The sequence below is a fragment of the Megascapheus bottae genome, chromosome 1 (genome assembly GCF_031878675.1).
Source record: "Megascapheus bottae isolate mThoBot1 chromosome 1, mThoBot2.hap1, whole genome shotgun sequence".
In the NCBI taxonomy this organism is placed as follows: Eukaryota; Metazoa; Chordata; class Mammalia; order Rodentia; family Geomyidae; genus Megascapheus; species Megascapheus bottae.
In genome coordinates, this window is record NC_143509.1 from 12591569 (window position 1) to 12614425 (window position 22857).

The following is a 22857-nucleotide window of genomic DNA, read 5'->3' on the forward strand; positions in this document are numbered from 1 at the left end:
CTCACCTTAACCCTCATCGTAACCCTAAACCTAAACCTCACCCTCAACCTCACCCTAACCCTAAAACTACCCTCATCCTCAACCTAACCCTATCCCTAACCCTCACCCTACCCCTAACACTAACCATAACCCTAAGCCTCACCCTAACCCTAACCCTAAAACTAACCCTAACCCTAACCCTAAACCTAACCTTATCCCTTACCCTAACCCTAACACTCAACCTAACCCTAACCATAACCCTCACCCTAACTGTAACCCTAACCCTCACACTAACCCTCACCCAAACCCGAACCCTCACCCTCAACCTAAACCTATCCTTAACCCTAATCCTAACCCTAATACTAACCCTCACCCTAAACATCACAGTCACCCTCAACGTCATCCTAACGCTAAACCTAACCCTCACCCTCACCGTAACCCTAATCCTAACCCTCACCCTAACCCTAAAACTAACCCTAAACCTAACCCTCACCCTAAACCTAACCCTAACTCTAACCCTAACACTAACACTAACACTCACCCTAACCCTAACCCTCACACTCACCCTAAACCGAACCCTAACCCTAACCCTCACCCTCACCCTAACCTTAACCCTCACCCTAACCCTAACTCTATCCCTTACACTAACCCTCATCCTCACCCTAACCCTCACCCTCACACTAACTCTATCCTTAACCCTCACCCTAACCCTAATACTAACCCTCAACCTAACCTTCACCCAACACTCACCCTCAATCTAACCCTAAACCTAATCCTCACCCTCATCCTAACGCTAACCCTCACCTTAACCCTAACCCTCACTCTCACCCTAAACTGAATCCTAACGCTATCTCTAACACAAAAGCAAACATCACAAACCTTAACCCTAACCCTAACCCTAACCCTAACCCTCACCCTTACCCTAACCCTAACTCTAAACCTAACCCTAACACTCACCCTAACCCTAACCCTCACTGTAAACATAACCCTAACCATAACACTCACTCTAACCCTAAACCTCACCCTTACCCTAACGCTCACCCTCAGCCTAACCCTATCCATAACCCTTACCCTAACCCTAACTCTAAACATCACCCTAACCCTAACCCTAAAACTGACATTAACCCTCACCCTAACCCTCACCCTAATCCTTACCCCAACCCTCACCATAACCCTAACCCTCAACCTACCCTAACCCTAACCCTCACCATAACCCTCACCCTAACCCTCATCCTCACCCTAACCCTATCCCTAACACTCACCCTAACTCTAAACCTAACCCTTACCCTAATCCTCACACTCAACCTCACTCTAACCCTAAACCTAACCCTCACCCTCACCCTAAACCTAACCCTAAACCTCACCCTAACCCTAATCCTCACCCTTACCCTCACCCTCACCCTAACCCTAACCCTAAACTTCACCCTAAACCTAAAACTAACCCTAAACCTAACCCTCACCCTAACCCTCAATCTTACCCTCATCCTCCATCTAGACCTCATCCTAACCCTAACTCTAACCCTAAACCTAAACCTAACTCTCACCCTAACCCTTACTATAACCCTAACCCTAACCCTAAACCTAACCCTAATCCTAACCCTCACCATAACCCTAACCATAACCCTCACACTAACCCATACCCTCACCCTAACCCTCACCCTCACCTTAAACCTATCCCTAACACTCACCCTAACACTAAACCTAATCCTCACCCTAATCCTCACACTCACTGTCACCCTCACCCTAACCCTAAACCTAACCCTCACCCTCACCCTAACCCTAATCCTCACCCTCACCGTAACCCTAACCCTAAACCTCACCCTAACCCTAAAATTAACCCTAACCCTAACCCTCACCCTAAACCTCAATCTCACCCTCATCCTCCATCTACACCTCACCCTAACCCTAACTCTAACCCTAAACCTAAACCTAACTCTCACCCTAACCCTTACCCTAACCCTAACAATAAACTACACCCTAACCCTAACCCTAACCCTCATCCTCAACCTCACCCTATACTGAACCCTAACCCTAACCCTAAACCTCACCCTAAACATAACCCTTAACCTAACACTAACCCTCACCCTAATCCTTAACATAACCCTCACCCTAACCCTAACCCTCACCCTAACCCTAACCTCGAATCTAACCCTAAACCTAACCCTCATCCTAACCCTCACCCTCAGCCTAACGCTCACCCTCACACTCACCATAACCCTATCCCTAAACCTCACCGTAACCCTAACCCTAATCCTAACCCTAACCCTCACCCTAACCCTCACCCTCACCCTCACCCTCACCCTCAGCCTACACCTAAACCTAACCCTCACCGTAACCCTAAAACAAACCCTAACCTTAACCTTCACCCTAAACCTCACCAACACTGACCCTAACCCTAAACTTCACCCTAACCCTAAAACTAACCCAAACCCTCACCCTAACCCTCACTCTCACCTTCACCCTCACCCTCACCCCAACCCTCATCCTAACCCTTACATTAACTCTAAACCTAAACCAAACCCTAAATCTCACCCTAGCCCTATTCCTTGCCCTAACACTAACCCTCACCCTAACCCTCACCCTGACCTTAAACTAACCCTCACCCTAACCCTAACCCTAACCCTCATTCTATCCCTAACCCTAACCCTAACCCTAACCCTAACATTGTCCCTCACACTTAACCGAACCGTAACCCTAACACTAACCCTAACCCTACCTCAAATCCTAAACCTCACCCTAACCTTAACCCTGACCGTAAAACTAAACCTCACCCTAACACTCACCCTCACCCTAACACTATCCCTAACCCTCAACCTAACTCTCACCGTAACTGTAACCCTAACCCTTATCCTCATCCTCACCCTACACTTAACCCTAACCCAAACCCAAACCCTAACCCTCATCCTAACCCTAACCCTAACCGTAATCCTCACCCAAACCCTAATCCTCACCCTCACCCTAAACCTAACCCTAACCCAAACCCAAACCCTAAACCTCATCCTAACCCTAACCCTAACCGTAATCCTCACCCTAAACCTAATCCTCACACTCACCCTAATCCTAACCCCAACCCTCAATGTTACCCTAAACCTCACCCTCATCCTAACACTCACTCTCAACCTCACCCTCACACTATCCCTTAAACTATCCCTCACCCTCACCATAAACCTCAGCCTCAACTTCACCCTAACCCTAACCCTAACCATAACCATCACCCTATAACTAACCCTAACCCTAACCCTTAAAATAACCCTAACCCTACCCTAAAAATAACCCTTACCCTAACATAACTCTAACCAAACCCTAATCTTAACTCTAATCCTAACCTCACCCAAACCCTAACCATAACCCTAACCCTTACCCTAACTCTAACACAAACCCTAAACCTCACTCTAACACTCACCCCAAAACTAACCCTCATCCTTACCCTCGCCCTAACACTCAGCCTCACCCTCATCCTAAACCTAACCCTAATCCAAACCCAAACCCTAACCATCACCCTAAACCTAACCCTAAAAGTAATCCTCACCCTAACCCTCACCCTAATCCTAACTCTAACACTAAACATCACCCTCACGCTCACCCTCACCCTAACCCTCACTCTCAACCTCAACCTAATCCTATCCCTTAAACCAAACATCACCCTCACCCTAACCCTCATCCTCACCCTCACCTTAATATTAGTCCTAACCTAACCTTCACCCTAACCCTAACCCTTACAATAACCCTAACCCAACCCTAACCCTCACCCTAACACTCACCCTCACCCTAACCCTAACCCTAACCCAAACCCTAACCTTAAGTCTAACCCTACCCCTCACCCAAACCTAACCCTAACCATAACCTTACCCTCATCCTCACCCTCACCCTAGCCCTAACCGTAATCCTTCCCCTCACCCTCACCATCATCCTAACCCTAACGATAACCCTAACCCTCACTGTAACTCTAACGCTAACCATAACCATAAACATAACCCTTACACTCACCTTCACCATCACCTTCACCCTAACCCAAACCCTAACCCTAACCCTAACCCTAACCTTCTCCCTAAACCTAACCGTAACCCTCACCGTAACCCTCACTGTAACCCTAACCCTCTCACTCACCCTCACACTCACCCTAACTGTAAACCTACTCCTAAACCTAACCCTCATCCTAACCCTCACCCTCACGCTATCCCTCACCCTTACACTAAACCTAAGCCTAACCCTAAAACTGACCCTAACCCTCATCATAAACCTCAACCTAATCCTAACCCTAACCCTAACCCTAAAACTCACACTCACTAAACCTAACCCTCACCTTCATCCTAACCCAAAACGTAAACCTAACCCTAACTATAACCCACACCATAAACCTAGCCATAGTCCTAAACGTATACATAAGCCTAACCCTAACCCTAATCCTAACCCTAACCCTAACCCTAGTCCTAGCCTTAACCCTTACCATAAACCTAACCGCAACCCTAAACCGAATGCTAAATCTAACCCTAACCCGAAGTGTCCCTAACCCTAGCGCTCACGCTCAACCTAAACCGAACCCTAATACCCATACTCACCCTAACCCTCACCCTCAGCTAACACTAACCCTCACCCTTACCCTCACCCTAACCCTAACCCTAACCCTCACAATAACACTCACCCTCACCCTAACTCTAATCCTAACCCTGAACCTAACCCTAACCTTAAAACTAACAGTAACCCTATTCCTCACCCTAACCCTCACCCTCAAACTCACCCTAACCCTCACGCTAACCCTCATCCTAAACTTCTCCCTAAGCCCAACCCCAACTCTAACCCTCACCCAAACCCTCAAACTAACCCTAACCCTCACCCTCACCCTAAACCTCACACTAACCCTATTCCTAACCTGACCCTAAACCTAAAACTTACCCTAACTTTAACCCTAAACCTAACCCTAATCCTAACACTCACCCTAACCCTCACACCAACCCTAACACTAAACCAAACCCTCACCGTCACCCTAAACCTAATACTAAACCTAACCTTAACCCAAAACCTAACCCTAACCCTAACCCTAAACATAACCCTCACCCAAACGCTAACGCTAAACCTAACCCTTGCCCTAACCATAACCATAACTCTAACACTCACCCTAACCCTAACCCTAACCCTAACCCTAAAACTAACCCTGACCCTAACCCTCAACCTCACACTCAACCTAACCCTAACCGTCACGCTCAACCTCCCCCTCCCCGTAGCACTAATCCTAACCCTAACAGAAAACCTAAGCCTAAGACTAAATTTAACCCTAACCCTAAACCTCACCCTAAACCTCACCCTCACCCTCACCCTAATCCTAACCCTAACCCTAACCCTATCCCTAACTCTCACCCTAATCCTCACACTAAACTTCACCCTAACCCTAACCCACACCCTCAAACTAACCTTAACCCTAACCCTCTCCCTAACCCTAACCCAACCCTTACCCAATCCATAAACCTAACCCTAATCCTCACCCTAACAGTAAACTAACCCTAACCCTAACCCTCTGCCTCACCCTCAACCTATCCATAAAACTCCCCCTCACCCTAACACTAACCCTAACCTAACACAAACCCTAACCCTAACACTAAACCTAACCCTAAACCTAAGCCTATCCCTAACCCAAACCCTAACCTAACCCTGAACCTAACCCCAAACCAAACCCTCACGCTCACCCTCAACCTAAAGCTATCCCTAAAGCTAACCCTAACCCTAACCCACACCGTTAACCTAAACCTCACCCTCACCTTCATCCTAACCCCAAACCTAACCCTAACCCTAACCCTTACCCTAATCCTAACACTAACACTTACTCTCAACCTCAACATCACCCTAACCCTAACCCCAACCTTAACCCTAACCCTCACACTCACCCCTTACCCTAACCCTCATCCTCATCCTTACCCTCACCCTAACCATAACCCTAACCTTAAATGTAACACTAATCCTAACCCTCATGCTAACCCTAAACCTAACCCCAACCCTAACCCTCACCCTAAACCTCACCCTGACCCTAACCCTAAACCTAAACCTAAACCTAACCCAAACCCTAACCCTCACACTAACCCTAACCCTAACCCTAACCCTAACACTCACCCTTACCCTAAATCTAACCCTTACCCTCACCCTAACCCTAACCCTAATCCTAACCCTCATCCTAACCCTAACCCTACCCTCACACTCACCCTAATGCTCACTCTAACCCTAACCCTAACCCTCACCCTCACCCTCACGCTCACCCTCAACCTAACCCTCACTCTCACCCTAACTTTAACCCTAACCCTAACTCTAACTCTAACCCTCACCCTAACCCTAACCATAACCCTCACTGTAACACAAACCCCAACCCAAACCTTAACCCTAACCTAACCCTAAGCCTAACCATAAACATAACCATAACCCAAATCCTAAACGTAGCCCTAGCCCTAACCCTAAACATTACCCTTACCCTAACCCTAATCCAAACCCTAACCGTAAAGGTCCCTATACCAAACCCTAATTGTTAACCCAAACTCTAACCTTAAATGTAACCCTAACCATAACCCTATACATACCCTCTAACACCTAACCCAAACCCTAACCCTAACCTTAAGGATCCCTAAAGCTAACCCTATCCCTAACCCTCACCCTAACCCTATCTAAAACCCTAACCCTTAACTTAACACTAACCCTAACACTAACCCTAACCCTACTCTAACCCTAATCCTCAACCTAACCCTCACCAAATAACTCACTCTAACCCTAACCCTAACCCTAAGCCTAAAACTAACGCTACCCCTCACTCTAACCCTCACACCAACCCTAACCCTAATCCTAACCCTAAAAGTAACCCTAACCGTAATCCTCATCCTAACCCTAAAGTAACCGTAACCATAACCCTCACCCTAAAACTCACCCTGACCCTAAACCTAACATTAACCCTGACCATAACCATAACCCAAACCCTAAGCCTCACTCTAACCCTAACCTTAACCCTAAACATAACTCTCACACTAACCCTAACCCTAACCCTAACCCTAATCCTAACCCTAACCCTAAAACTCACACTAACCCTCCTGGTATCCCTAACACTAATCCTAACCATAAACCTAACCCTCACGCTAACCCTGACCCTAACGCTAATCCTCACCCTCACCCTCACCGTCACCCTAATCCACACTCTCACCCTCACCCTAATCCAAATCCTGAACCTCACCCTAACCATAAACCTCACCCTCACCCTAATCCTCCCCCTCCCCCTCACTCTAAACCTAACCTAACCCTAACCCTAATCCTAACCCTAACCCTAAAACTCACACTAACCCTCCTGGTATCCCTAACACTAATCCTAACCATAAACCTAACCCTCACGCTAACCCTGACCCTAACGCTAATCCTCACCCTCACCCTCACCGTCACCCTAATCCACACTCTCACCCTCACCCTAATCCAAATCCTGAACCTCACCCTAACCATAAACCTCACCCTCACCCTAATCCTCCCCCTCCCCCTCACTCTAAACCTAACCTAACCCTCACACTACCCCTCACTCTAAACCTAACCCTCACCCTAATCCGAATCCTAACCCTAAACCTCAACCTCACCTTCACCCTAACCCTCACCCTCACTCTCACCCTAACCCCAAACCTAACTCTAACCCTAACCCTAAACCAAACCCTAAACCTAACCCTAACAGTAACCCTAACCCTAACCCTCACCCAAACCCTAATCCTATCCCTAATCCTTACCCTAACCATAACCCTAACCCTAACCCTTACCCTCAACCCAAGCCTCACCTAAACCATAATCATAACCCTACCCTTACCCTAACCCTAAACCTAACACATACCCTCAACCTAAAACTCAACCGAACCCTAAACATAACCGTAACCTAAACTTCAATCCCACCCTCACCCTAACCTTAACCTTCACCCTCACCCTCACCCTCAACATAACCCTAATCCTAACCCTAACCCTTACCCTACCATAAAACTAAATCTAACCCTAACACTAAACCTAACCCCACACTCACCCTAACCCTCACTGTAACCCTTACCCTAACCTTAACCAAAACCTTAACCCTCACCCTCACCCTAACCCAAACTCTCAACCTAACCTTAATCCTAACCCTAACATGAAACCTCACCCTAACCCTCACAATAACCCTCATGGTAAACCTAACCTTAACCCTAACCCCAACCCTAACCGTAACCCTAACCCTTACCCTAACGCAAATCCTAAACCTAGTCCTAGACCTAATCCTAAACATAATCCTAACCCTAACCTTAATCCTAACCCTAAACATAAGGGTCCCTAAACCTAACCCTAAACGTTAACCCAAATCCTAACCCTAACCATGACTCTAATCCTAACCATAACCCTAAACATAACCCCTAACTCCTAACCCAAACCCTAACACTAACCTTAAGAATCTTTAAACCTAACCTTAACCCTATCCCTCACCCTAACCCTAACCCTAAACTTCACCCTTAACCTCACCTTAACCCTAACCATAACCCATACCCTCACCCTCACCCTAACCCTCACCCACACCCTAACCTTCAGGCAAAGCCTACCCCTCACCATAATCCTAAAACTAACCCAAACACTAATCCTCACCCTCACCCTAAAACGAAACCTCTCCCTAACCCTAACCCTAAACCTTACCCTAAACTAAATACTAACCCTCACACTAACCATAAACCTAACCATCACCCTAACCCTCATCATCAACCTCACCCTAACCCTCACCCTCAACCTCACCCTAACCATAACCCTAAACCTCACCCTAACCCTCACCCTAAAACTAACACTAACTCTAACCCAAAACCTAACCCTAACCCTCATCCTCACCCTAACCCTTAAACTCACCATCACCCTAACCCCAAACTTATCCCTAACCCTAACCCTAAACCAAACCCTAAACCCAACACTAAACCTAACCCTACTCCAACCCTAATTCTAACCCTAACATTTACCCTAACCCTAACCCTAACCCTTACCCTCAACATAACTCTCACCCAAACCCTAACCATAAATGTAAACCTAACCCTCAACCTCACCCTCACCGTAACACTAAACTCACCAGCAACCTCACCCTCACCATAACCCTAACCCTAACCCAAACCCAAACCCTAACCCTAAAACTAAACCTAATCCTAAACCTAACCCTAACCCTAACCCTCATCCTCACCCTCACCTAACCCTACCCAAACTTCAACCCTAACCCTAAACCTACCCCAATTCAAATACTAAACCTAGCCGTAGCTCTAATCCTAAACATAACCCTAACCCTAACCCTAATACTAAACTAAGCATAAGGGTCCCTAAACATAACCCTAACCATTAACCCAAAGCCTAACCCTAACCATAAAAGTAACCCTAACCCTAACCCTAAACATAACCACTAAATCCTAACCCAAACCCTAACCCTAACATTAAGGGACCCTAAACCTAACCCTAACCCTAACCCTCACCCTAACCCTCACTCTCACCGTAACACCCTAACCCTAACAATAACCCTCAGCCTCTCCCTAAACCTAACCCTAACCCTATCCCTAATCCTCACACTCACCCTAGCCCTCACTCTAACCCTAACACTAACCCTAAACTTCACCCTCAGACTCACCCTCACCGTAACCCTCACTCTCAGCCTAACCCTAACCCTAACACTAATCCAGACCTTAATCCTAACCCTGACCCTAACCCTAACCCTAACCCTAACACTCACCCTCACCCTCACCCTAACCCTCACCCTCACCCTAACTCTCACCCCAACCCTCACTCTAATCCAATAACTATATGTAAACCTAAGCCTCACCCGAAACCTTACACTCACCCTCACCCTCACCCTAACCCTAAACCTAACCCTCATCCTCACACTAAACCTAACCCTAACCTTCACCCTAACATTAAAACTAACCCTTACCCTAAAACTAACCCAAACCTTAACCCTCACAATCACCCTGACCCTCGTCCTAAACTGTACCCTAACACTCACCCTAACCCTTCCCTCACCCTAACCCTACCCCAAACCCTCAACCGACCCTTCAATGTAACCCTAACCCTAATATTCATACTCATCCTGACCCTAAAACTAACTCTAATCCTAACCTTAACCCTAACCCTAATCATAAACCTAACTAAGCCTAAACCTAACCCTCACCCTCACCCTAACCCTAACCCTAACCCTTGCCCTAACCCTCACAATCACCCTAACCCCAACCCCAACCCTCACCCTAACCCTAAATCTAACTGTTAACCTAAGCCTCACCCTAACCCTTACACTCAACCTCACCCTAACCCTTAAGCTAACCTTCATCCTCACCCTAAACCTAACCCTAAACCTAACCCTAACCCTAAAACTAACACTAACCCTAACCCTGACCCTAACCCTCATCCTCACCCTAAAGCGAACCCTAAACCTAACCCTAAACCTAACCCTAACCCCAAACCTAAACCTAACACTAACTCTCACCCTGACCCTCAGTCGAAACCTTACTCGAACTCTCTCCCTAAACCTAACCCTCCCCTTAACAGTAAACCTAACCCTCACCCTAACCCTGACCCTCACCCTAACCCTCACCGTCACCCTAACCCTCACCCTCACCCTAACCCTATACCTAAACCTCACTCTAAGCATCACCGTAACCCTAAACCTAACCTCACCCACACCCTCACCCTCACCCTAACCCTAAAACTAACCCTAACCCTAACCCTAGTCCTAGCCCTAATTCTAACCCTCAACATAACCCTAACCCTAACCCTAGCCCTAACCCTAATACTAACCCTAACCATCAACTCACCCTCAACCCAATCGGAACCCTATCCATAACCCTAACCCTAACTCTCACCCTCACCGTAATACTAAACCTAACCCTAACCCTAACCCTAACCCTAAACCAAATCCTAACCCTCACCCTTACCATAACGCTAACCCTCACCCTAACCCTCAACTTCACCCTAACCCTTACTCTAACACTAAACCTAACCCTAAACCTCACCCTAACCCTAACCCTAATACTCAACCTACCCTAACCCTTACCATCACAATAACATTAACACTGACCCTCACCCTAACCCCACTCTCCCCAAAACACTACCTCTAACCCCCACCCTAACCTTCACCATAACCCTAACCCTAACCCTCACCCTATCCTCGCCCTAAACCTAACCCTAAACCTCACGTTAAATGTCATCCTCACCCTAAACTTAACCCCAACCCTCACCCTAAACCTAAAACTAACCGCAACCCTAAGACACACCCTAACCCTCACACTCACCCTCACCATCACCCTAACCCTAAACGTAACCCTCACCCTAACTCTAACCCTAAAACTAACCCTAACCCTAACACTCACCGTACCCCTCACTCACACCCTTAACATAACCCTAAACCTCACCCTAACCCTAAAACTAACCTAACCCTAACTCTCACCCTAACCCTCACACTCACCCTAACCCTAACCCTAAAACTAACACTCATCCAAACCCTCACCCTAAACCTTACCATAACCCTAACCCTAACCCTCACCCTAACCCTAACCCTAACCCTCATCTTAACCCTAACATTAACCGTAACACTAACACTCACCCTAAACCTCACCCTTACCCTAACCCTACCCCTAACACTCATCTTATCCCTAACCATAACCCTCAAGCTCACCCTAAATCTAACCCTAACCCTAACCCTAACCCTAACCCTAACCCAAACCCTAAACCCCACCCTAACCCTAACACTAACCCTAACCCTAACCTTACCCTAACCGTCAACCTAACCCTCACCCTCACCCTAACCCTAAAACTAACCATAAACCTAAACCTAACCCTAAACCTCAGCCTAAGCCTAACCCTAACCCTAACACTTACCCTAACCCTAAACCTAACTCTCACCCTCATCCTGACCCTAACTCTAACCCTCACCCTAAACATCACCCACACACTAAACCTAACCCCAACCCTCACCCTAATCCTAAGACCGACCGTAACACTAAGACTCACCTTAAGCCTCACACTCACCCTCACCCTCACACTAACCCTTACCCTACCCCTAAACCTAAACCTCAACCTAACCCTAACCCTCAACCTCACTCTAACACAAACCCAACCCTCACCCTTCCCCTCAACCTCAACCAAACCCTATCCATACCATCAATCTAACCCTCACCCTTGCCTTCGCCTATCCCTAACCCTAACCCTCACTCTGTCTCACCCTCATCCTAACCCTAACCCCAACCCTCAACCTTACACTAAAACTAACAGTAAACCTAAGCCATACCCTAAACCTCACACTCACCCTCAGCCTCACCCTAACCCTAAGCCTAACCCTCACCCTAACCCTAACCCTCACCCTCACCCCAACCCTAAAACTAACCCTAACACTAAACCTCACCCTGTTGCTCACCCACACACTAACCATAAACCTAAACCTCACTCTAGCCCTAAAACCTAACCTAACCCGCACCCGCACCCTCACCCTCACCCTCACCCTAATCCTAACCCTAACCCTAACACTAACACTCACCCTAACCTTTATCTTAACCCTAAACATCTCCCTCACCCTAACCCTAACCCTAACCCTAAAACTAAACATCACCCTCACCCTAAACCTCGCCCTCACCCTAACTCTAACACTACCCCTAACACTAACACTCACACTAACACTCACCCTAACCCTTATATTAACCCTAAACCTCACCCTAACCCTATCCCTAATCCTCGCCCTAACCCACACAGTAACCCTAACCCTAAACCTCACCCTCGCCCTCACCCTCACCCTCACCCTAAACCTAACCCTCACCCTCACCCTAACCCTAATCCTCACCCTAACCCTAATCCTAATCCTCACCCTAACCCTAAACTAATCCTAACCCTAACCCTCACCCTAACCCTAACCCTAACCCTACCCGCACCCACACCCTAACCATAAACCTAAACCTCACCCTAACCCTATCCCTAATCTCACCCTAACCCTCAACGTAACACTAACCCTAAAATACACCCTCGCCCTCACCCTCACCATACCCCTAACACTCACCCTAAACCTCACCCTCACATTAACCCTAACCCTAAACCTAACAATGACACTCACCCTAAACCTCACCCTAGCATTTAACCTAACACTCACCCTAACACTTACCCTAAACCTAACTCGAACCCTCACCCTAAAACTAACCCTAACCCTTACCCTAAAGCTAAGCCTAACCATCACCCTAACCCTAACCCTAACCCTAACACTCACCCTAACCCTAACCCTAACCCTTACCCTAAAGCTAAGCCTAACCATCACCCTAACCCTAACACTCACCCTAAACCTCACCCTAACCCTTACCCTAACCCTCAATCTAACACTAACCCTAACACTAACACTAACCCTAACCCTCGCCCTCACCCTAAACCAAACCCTAACCCTAACCCTAACCTTAACCTAAGCCCAAACCCAAAACTTCACACTAAACCTAACCCTAAAACTAACATTAAACCTCAACCTAAACCTCACCCTAATCCTTACCCTAACCCTCACCCTAACCCTAAACCTCACCCTATCCCTAAACCTAACCCACACCCTAACCCTAACCCTAACCATCACACTAAACCTCACCCTCAACCTAACCCTCACCCTCACCCTAATCCTATCCCTAAACCTCACCCTAACCCTAACCCTAACCCTCACCCTAACCCTCACACTCAAACTCACCCTCACCCTAACCCTAAACCTAACCCTCACCCTAACCCTAAACCTAACCCTCACTCTTACCCTAAAACTAACCATAACCCTAACCTTCTCCCTAACCCTCACCCTCAACATAACCCCAACCCTAAACCTCACCCTAACCCTAAAACTAACTGTAAACCTAACCCTCAATCTCACCCTCCTCCTCCTCCTAACCCTCAACCAAAACCTAACCCTAACTCTAACCCAAACACTAACACTGACCCTAACCCTCACCTAAACCTTACCCTAACCCTAACTCTCCCCCTAATCCTTACCCTAAACCTAACCCATACTCTCACCCTAAACCTCACCCTAACCCTTACCCTAACCCTCACCCTAACACTAACCCTAACACTAACCCTAACCCTAACCCTCACCCTCACCTAAACCTTACCCTAACCCTAACTCGCCCCCTGATCCTTACCCTAACCCTAACCCTCACTCTCACCCTAAACCTCACCCTAACCCTTACCCTAACCCTCACCCTAACACTAACCCTAACACTAACCCTAACCCTAACCCTCACCCTCACCCTAAACCGAACCCTAACCCTAACCTTAACCGTAGCCCAAACCCTAAACTTCACACTAAACCTAACCCTAAAACTAACATTAAACCTCAACCTAAACCTCACCCTAATACTTACCCTAACCCTCACCCTAACCCTAAACCTCACCCTAACCCTAAACCTAACCCACACCCTAACCCTAACCCTAACCATCACACTAACCCTTACCCTCAACCTAACCCTCACCCTCACCATAATTCTATCCCTAAACCTCACCCTAACCCTAACCCTAACCCTCACCCTAACCCTCACACTCAAACTCACCCTCACCTTAACCTTAAACCTAACCCTCACCCTCACCCTAACCCCAACCCTAAACCTCACCCTAACCCTAAAACTAACTGTAACCCTAACCCTCAATCTCACCCTCCTTCTCTTCCTAACCCTCAACCAAAACCTAACCCTAACTCTAACCCAAACACTAACACTAACCCTAACCCTCACCTAAACCTTACCCTAACCCTAACTCTCCCCCTAATCCTTACCCTAACCCTAACCCTCACTCTCACACTAAACCGAACCCTAACCCTAACCCTAACACTAAGCCAAACCCTAAACATCACCCAAACCTAAGCCTAACCCTAACACTAACCCTCACCCTGACCCACACCCTAACCCTTACCCTAACCCTCACCCTAACCCTAAGCCTCACCCTAACCCTCTACCTAACACTAACCCTAACCATCACCCTAACGCTAACCCTAAACCTCTCCCTAACCCTTACCCTCAAAATAACCCTAAACCTAACCCTCACCCTAACTCTCTCCCTCACCCTAACCCTAACACCAACCTTCACCCTAACCCTAAAACTAACCGTAACCCTAACCTCACCCTAAACCTCTCATTCACCCTCACCCTAAACCTAACCCTCACCCTCACAATAACCCTAATCCTAAACCTCACCCTAACCATAAAACTAACCCTAACCCTAACCCTCACCCTAACCCTCACCCACACCCTAACCCTAACCCTACACCTCACCCTAATCCTAACCCTAACCCTCACCTAACCCTAACCCTAACCCTCACACTAACCCTCACCCTCACCCTAACCCTCACCCTCACTCTCACCCTAACCCTCAACCCTCACCCTAACCGTATCCCTAAACCTCACCCTAACCCTAACCCTTACCCTCACCCTAACCCTAACACTAACCCTAACCCTAATCCTCACCCTAACCCTCATCTCACCCTCATCCTCCCCCTAATCCTCACCCAAAACCTAACCCTAACTAAAACTCGAACACTCACACTGACCCTAACCCTCACAATAAACCTTACCCTAACCCTAACTCTCCCCCTAACCCTAACACTCACACTCACCCTATACTGAACCCTAACCCTAACTCTAACCCTAACACTAACCCTCACCATAACCCTCACCCTAACCCTTACCTTAACCCTCACCCTAACCCTAACCATCACCCTAACCCTCACCCTAACCCTAACCCTCACCATAACCCTAACTCTAAACTTCTCCTTAAACCTCACCCTCACCCTCACCCTAACCCTAACCCTCACCCTAAATCCACCCTCACCCTAAACTTAACCCCAACCCTCACCCTAACCCAAAAACTAACCATAACCCTAAGCCTCCACGAACCCTCACACTCACACTTACCCTCACCCTAACCCTAAATCTAACCCTAACCCGAACCCTCATCCCAAACCTAACCCTCACCCTAATCCTAACCCTAAACCTCACCCTAACCCTAACCCTAACCTTCACACTCACCCTCACCCTAACCCTAACACTAACACTAACACTCACCCTTACCCTCAACGTAACCCTTACCCTAACCCAAAGCCTCACACTCACCCTCACCCTCAGCCTAACCCTAAAACTAACCCTAACCCTAACTCTAAAACTCACCCTAAGCCTAAACCTCACCCTCACCCTAACACTAACCCTCACCCTAACCCTAACACCCACACTCACCCTCACCCTAACCCTATCCCTAACCCTCACCCTGACCGTCACTGTAACCCTCACCCTCACCCTAACCCTAACCCTAAACCTCACCCTAAACCTAAAACTAACCCTAACCCGAACCCTCACCCTAACCCTCACTCTAACCCTCATCCTTACCCTAATCCTAACCCAGACTCTAACCCTAACACTAACACTCACCCTAACTCTCACCTTAAACCTTACACTAACCCAAACATAACCCTAAAACTAACCCTAACCCTAACCCTCTCCCTAACCTTCACCCTCAGCCTAACCCTAACCCTAAACCTCACCCTAACCCTAAAACTAACCCTAACCAAACCCTCACCCGAACAATCACACTCAGTCTCACCCTCACCCTCACCCTAAACCTAACCCTCACCCTAACCCTAAACCTAACCCTAACCCTCACCGTAACCCTTACCCTAACCCTAACCCTCACCCTAAACCTAACCTAACCCTCACCCTCACCCTAACCCTAACCCTAAAACTAACACTCACCCGAAACCTCACCTTAACCCTTACCCTAACCCTCACCATAACCCTTACCCTCACCCTAAACCATACCCTAACCCTCATCCTAACCCTAACCCAAACCCCAAACCTGACCCTAACAATAATCCTATCCCTAACAATAACCATAACCATAATCCTCACCCTACCCTTACCCTAACCCTCACCCTAACCCTAACCCTCACCTTAACCCTAACCCTCACCCTATCCCTCACCCTCACCCTTACCCTAACCCTAACCTTCCCCCTAACCCACACAATCACCCTCAGCCTAACACTATCCCTAACACTCACCCTAACCCTAACCCTAAACCTAACCCTAACCCTCACACCAAAACTCACCCTAACCCTAAAACTAACCCTAACCCTCACCCTAAACCTCACTCTCACCCTGATCCTCACCCTAACCCTAACCTTAACCCTAACCCTAATCCTAACACTAACACTCCCCCTAACCCTACATTAACCATTACCTTAACCCTAACTCTCATCCTAAACTTAACCCTAACAATAATACTCACCCAAACCCTCACCATAACCCTCACCCTCACCCTAACCCTAACCCCAACACTAAAACTATCCCTAACCCTAACCTTCACCCTAACCCTCACCCTCAACCTAACCCTAAACCTAAACCTCACCCTAACCCTAAACCTAAGCCTAAGCCTAACCCTCACCCTAACCCACACTCTCACCTTCACCTCAACCTATCCCTAACCCTAACAGTAACACTCACCCTAACCTCACCCTAAACCTTACCCTAACCCTAACGCTAAACCTAACCCTCACCCCAACCCTAAACCTAATCCTCACGCTAACCCTAACCCTAAACCTATCCCTAACCCTAACACTCACCCTAACCCACCCTAACCCTTACCTTAACCCGAACACTGACACTCACCCTAACTTCACCCTAACCCTAACCCTAACCCAAACCCTAAACCTCACACTAAACCTAAACCTAACCCTAACCCTAACCCTCAGTCTATCCCTCACTCTCCCGCTAACCCGCAACCTAACCCTAAACCTAACCTTAACCCTAACCTTTAGCCTAAGCCCAACCCTAACCCTAACCCTTACCCTAACCCTAAACATAACCCTCACCCTAACCCTAACCCTAACACCAACCCTGGCCTTAACCCTAAAATTAACCGTAACTCTAAGCCTCACCCTAACCCTCACACTCACCCTCACTCTCACTCTAACCCTAAACCTAAACCTCACCCTCAACCTTAACATAACCCTAACCCTTACCCTAACCCTAAAACTCTCCTTAACCCTAACACTCTCCCTAAACCTAACCCTCACCCTAACCTTAACCCTAAACCTCAACATAACCCTAAAACTAACCCTAACCCTACCACTAACACTCACCCTAACCCTCACCCTAAACCTTACGTTAACTCTAACCCTGACACTAACCCTCACGCTAAGCCTAATCCTAACACTCACCCTAACCCTTACTCTAACCCTAAACCTAACCCTCAACCTAACCCTAACCCTAACCCTCACACTCACCCGAAACAAAACCCTAACCCTAACACTAACCCTAACCCAAACCCTAAACCTGATCCTAGCCCTAGCCCTAACGCTAACACTAACCCTCACCATAAACCTCACCCTAACCCTTAGGTTAACCCTGATCCAAAACCTAACCCTAACCCTAACCCTCACACTCACCCTCACCCTAACCCTATCCCTAACCCTCACCCTATTTGTCACTGTAACCCTCACCCTGACCCTAACCCTAATCCTAAACCTCACCCTAACTGTAAAACTAACCCTAGCCCGAACCCTCACCCCAACCCTCACACTCAACCTCACTAACCTAACTCTAATCCTAACCCTAACACCTACACTCACTCCAAACCTCACCCTAAACCTTACCCTAACCCTAACCCTAAACCTAATCCTGACTCTCACCCTTACCCTAACCCGAAACATTAACCTAACCCTAACCCGAACTGTAACACTAACACTCATCCTAAGCCTCACCCTAAACCTTATCCTAACCCTAACCCTAACACAACACTAACCCTCACCCTAAGCTTAATCCTAATACTCAACCTAAACCTAATGCTAATCCTAACCCTCACCCTAATCCGAATCCTAACCCTAACCCTAACCCTAACCCAAACCGTAAACCTCACCCTACCCCTAAACCTAACCCTAACCATGAACCTAACCCTAACCCTAACGCTAACCGCACCCTAACCCTAACCCTAACCCTAACCCTAACCCTAACACTCACCCTAACCCTCACCCCAACCCTTACCCTAACCTAACACTCACCCTCACCCTCACCCTAACCCTAACCCTATTCCTAACCCACCCTCACCCTAAACAGATCCCTAACCCTAATCCTAACCGTAACCCTAACGCTAACACTAACCCTCACCCTAACCCTCACCCTAACCCTTACCCTTACCCTCACCCTAACCCTAACCCTCACCCTCAACTTCACCCTAACCCTAATACTAACCCTAAACCTAACCCTCACCATCATCCTAAAACTAACCCTAACCCTCACCCAAACCCTTTCCTAACCCTCTCCCAAACCCTCACCGTAACCCTAACTCTAACCCTCACCCTCACCCTCACCGTAAACCTAACCCTAACCCTAACCCTAACCCTAATCCTCACCCTCAGGCTAACCCTCACCCTAACCCTAACCCTAACTCTAAGCCTAATCCTAAAACTAACCCTAAACCTAACCCTCCCCATAACCCTAACCCAACCCTAACCCTCACGCTCACCCTCATCCTAAACCTAAAAGTAACCCTAATCTTAACCCTAACCCTAACCCTCAACTTCACTCTAACCCGAAGCTAACCCTAAAACTAACCCTAACCCAAATCCTAAAACTAGCACTAGGCCTAACCGTATACATAACCCTTAACCTAACCGTTATGCTAACCCTAACCCTAACCCTAGTCCTAGCCATAACCCTAACCATAAACCTAACCCAAACCCTAACCCTAACCCTAATGATAATTCTAACCGTAAACCTAGCCCTAAGGGTCCCTAACCTAATTCTAACCCTCACCCTAACCGTAACCCTCACCTGTTCTCTCACCCTAAACCTAACCCTAACACTCAACCACACCCTCACCCTCACCTTAACCCTAAAACTAACCCTAACCCTAACCCTAATCCAAACCCTAAACCTAAGCCTAACCCTAACGCTCAAACTACCGTAAAACTAACCCTCACCATAACTATCACCCTAACCCTAACCCTAACCCTAACTCTGACCCTAACCCTAACCCTAACCATCAAGCTCACCCTCAACCCAATCAGAACCCTATCTCTAACCCTAACCCTCACCCTCACAATAACCCTTAACCTAACTCTAAACCTAAACAAAACCCTACCCTCACCCTAACCCTTACGCTAACCCTAACCCTCAACCTAACCCTCACTCTAACCCTAACTCTCACCCTAAACCTAACCCTAACCCTCAACCTAACCCTAACCCTCACCCTGACCCTAACACTAACCCTAACTTTCACCCTAACGCTCACCCTCACTGAAACCCTATTTCTAACCCTCACCCTAACCCTCACCGTAAACCTAACCGTAACCCTCACCTCACCCTTTCCTTAACCCTAACCCTAACCCTCATCCTAACTCTCACCCTAAACCCTAACCCTAACCTCAACCCTCGCTGTAACCCTAAAACTAACCGTAACCCTAAGCCACAACCTAACAGTCACACTCACCTTCATCCTAACCATTAACCTAATCCTACCCCTCACCCTCACCCTAACCCTAAAACTAACCCTAACCCTAACCCTCACCCTACCCCTCACCCACACCCTTACCCTAACCCTAAACCTCGCCCTAACATTAAAAGTAACGCTAACCCTAAACCTCACCCTAACCCTCAAACTCACCCTAACCTTCACCCAATCCCTACCCTAAACCTAAACCTAACCTTCACCAAAACCTAACCCTCACCCTCACCCTAACCCTAACCCTAACACTAACACTCACCCTTACCCTCACCCAACCCCTTACCCTAACCCTACCCCTAAACCTAACCCTCACCCTAACACTAACACGAACACTAACCCTAACACTAACCCTAACCCTAACCCTCACCCTCACCCTCACCCTCACCATAAACCGATCCCTAACCCTAACCGTAACCCAAACCCTAAACTCACCCTAACCCTCACCCTAACAATCACCCTCACCCTAACCCTAACCCTAAACGTAACCATCACCCTGACCGTCAGCCACACCCTAAACCTATCCCTAACCCTCACCATAACCCTAACCCTAAACCTCACCCTCAACCTCACCCTCACCCTAACACTAAAACTAACCCTAACCCTAACCCTAACCCTAAACTTCAGCCTAAGCCTAACCCTAACCCTAACACTTACCCTAACCCTAAAGCTAACCCTCATCCTCACCTGAACCCACTCAAACACTCACCCTAAACCTCACCCTTACACTAACCCGAATCCCAACCCTCACCCTAACCCTAAGACTAACTGTAACTTAGCCTCATCTTAATCCTAACACGCACCCTAACCCTAATCCTAAACCTCACACTAACCCTAAAACTAACCCTAACCCTCTCCCGAACCCTTACCCTCATTCTAACCTAAACCTAAACCTCAACCTAACCCTCATACTCACCCTCATTCTCACCCTAAACCTAACTCTAACCCTATCCCTAACACTAACACTCACCCTAACCCTCACCCTAACCCTAATAGTAACCCTCCCCCTCAACCTAAAAAGAACCCTAACCCTAACCCTAACCCAAACCCTAAACCTTAAGATAACCCTAACCCTAAAACTAACATTAACCCTCACCCTAACCCTCACCTTAATCCTTACCTTAACCCTCACGCTAACCCTCAACCTAGCCCTAACCCTAACCCTCACCCTAACCCTAACCCTAAACCTCAAACTAACCCTCACCCTCACCTTTACCCTCACCTTCACCCTAACCATATCCCTAACCCTCACCCTAAATCTAACCCTCACCCTCATCCTAACCCTAACCCTAAACCTCACCCTAAAACTAAAACTAACCCTAACCCTAACCTCACCCTAACCCTCGCCCTCACCCTAAACCTAACCCTAAACTTCACCCTAACCCTAAAACTAACCCTAACCCTCATTCTAACCCTCTCTCTCACCCTCATCCTCCCCCTAACCCTCAACCAAAACCTAACCCTAAACATACCCTAACACTAACACTCACCATAACCCTCACCCTAACCCTCACACTAACCCTAACCCTAACCTTCACCCTAAGCCTAATTCTAACCCTAACCCTCACGCTCAGCATAAATCGAACCCTAACCCTAACCCTAAGCATAACCCACACCTTAAACATCACCCAACCCTAACCCTAACCCTAACTCTAACACTCACCCTCAGCCTAACACTATCCCTAACCCTCACCCTAACCCTCATCGTAAACGTAACCCGATCGCTCCCCCTTCCCCTCCCCATACCCCTAACCCTAAAACTAACTCTAAACCTAACCCTAACTCTCAACCTAACCTCACCCTCACCCTAAAACTAACCAAAACCCTCACACTCACCCATACCCTATCCCTAACCCTCACCGTAACAATAAAAATAACCCTAACCCTCACCCTCACCCTCATCTTAACCCTAAACATGACCCTAACCCTAACGCTCACTCTAATTCTCACCCTCACGCTAACCCTCTCATTAACCCTAACCCTAACTCTTAGCCTAATCCTAAAACTAACCCTAAACCTAACCCTCACCAGAATGCTCACCATAACCCTAACCCTAACCCTAACCCTCGAGCTCACCCTCACCCTAAACCTAACCCTAACCCTAACCCTCAACTTCACCCTAACACGAACCCTAACCCTAAAACTAACCCTAACGCAAACCCTAAAACTGGCACTAGTCCTAACCCTATACATAACTGGAATCCTAACCCTAACCCTAACCATAGTCCTAGCCTTAAACCTTACCATAAATGTACCCCAACCCTAACTCTAACGCTAATTCTAAAACTAATCCTAACCCTAAGGGTCCCTATTCCTAATACTCACACTCACCTGCACTCTCAAACTAACCCTAACCCTAACACTCACCCACACCCTCACCCTCACCCTAACCCTAAAACTAACCTTAAACCAAAT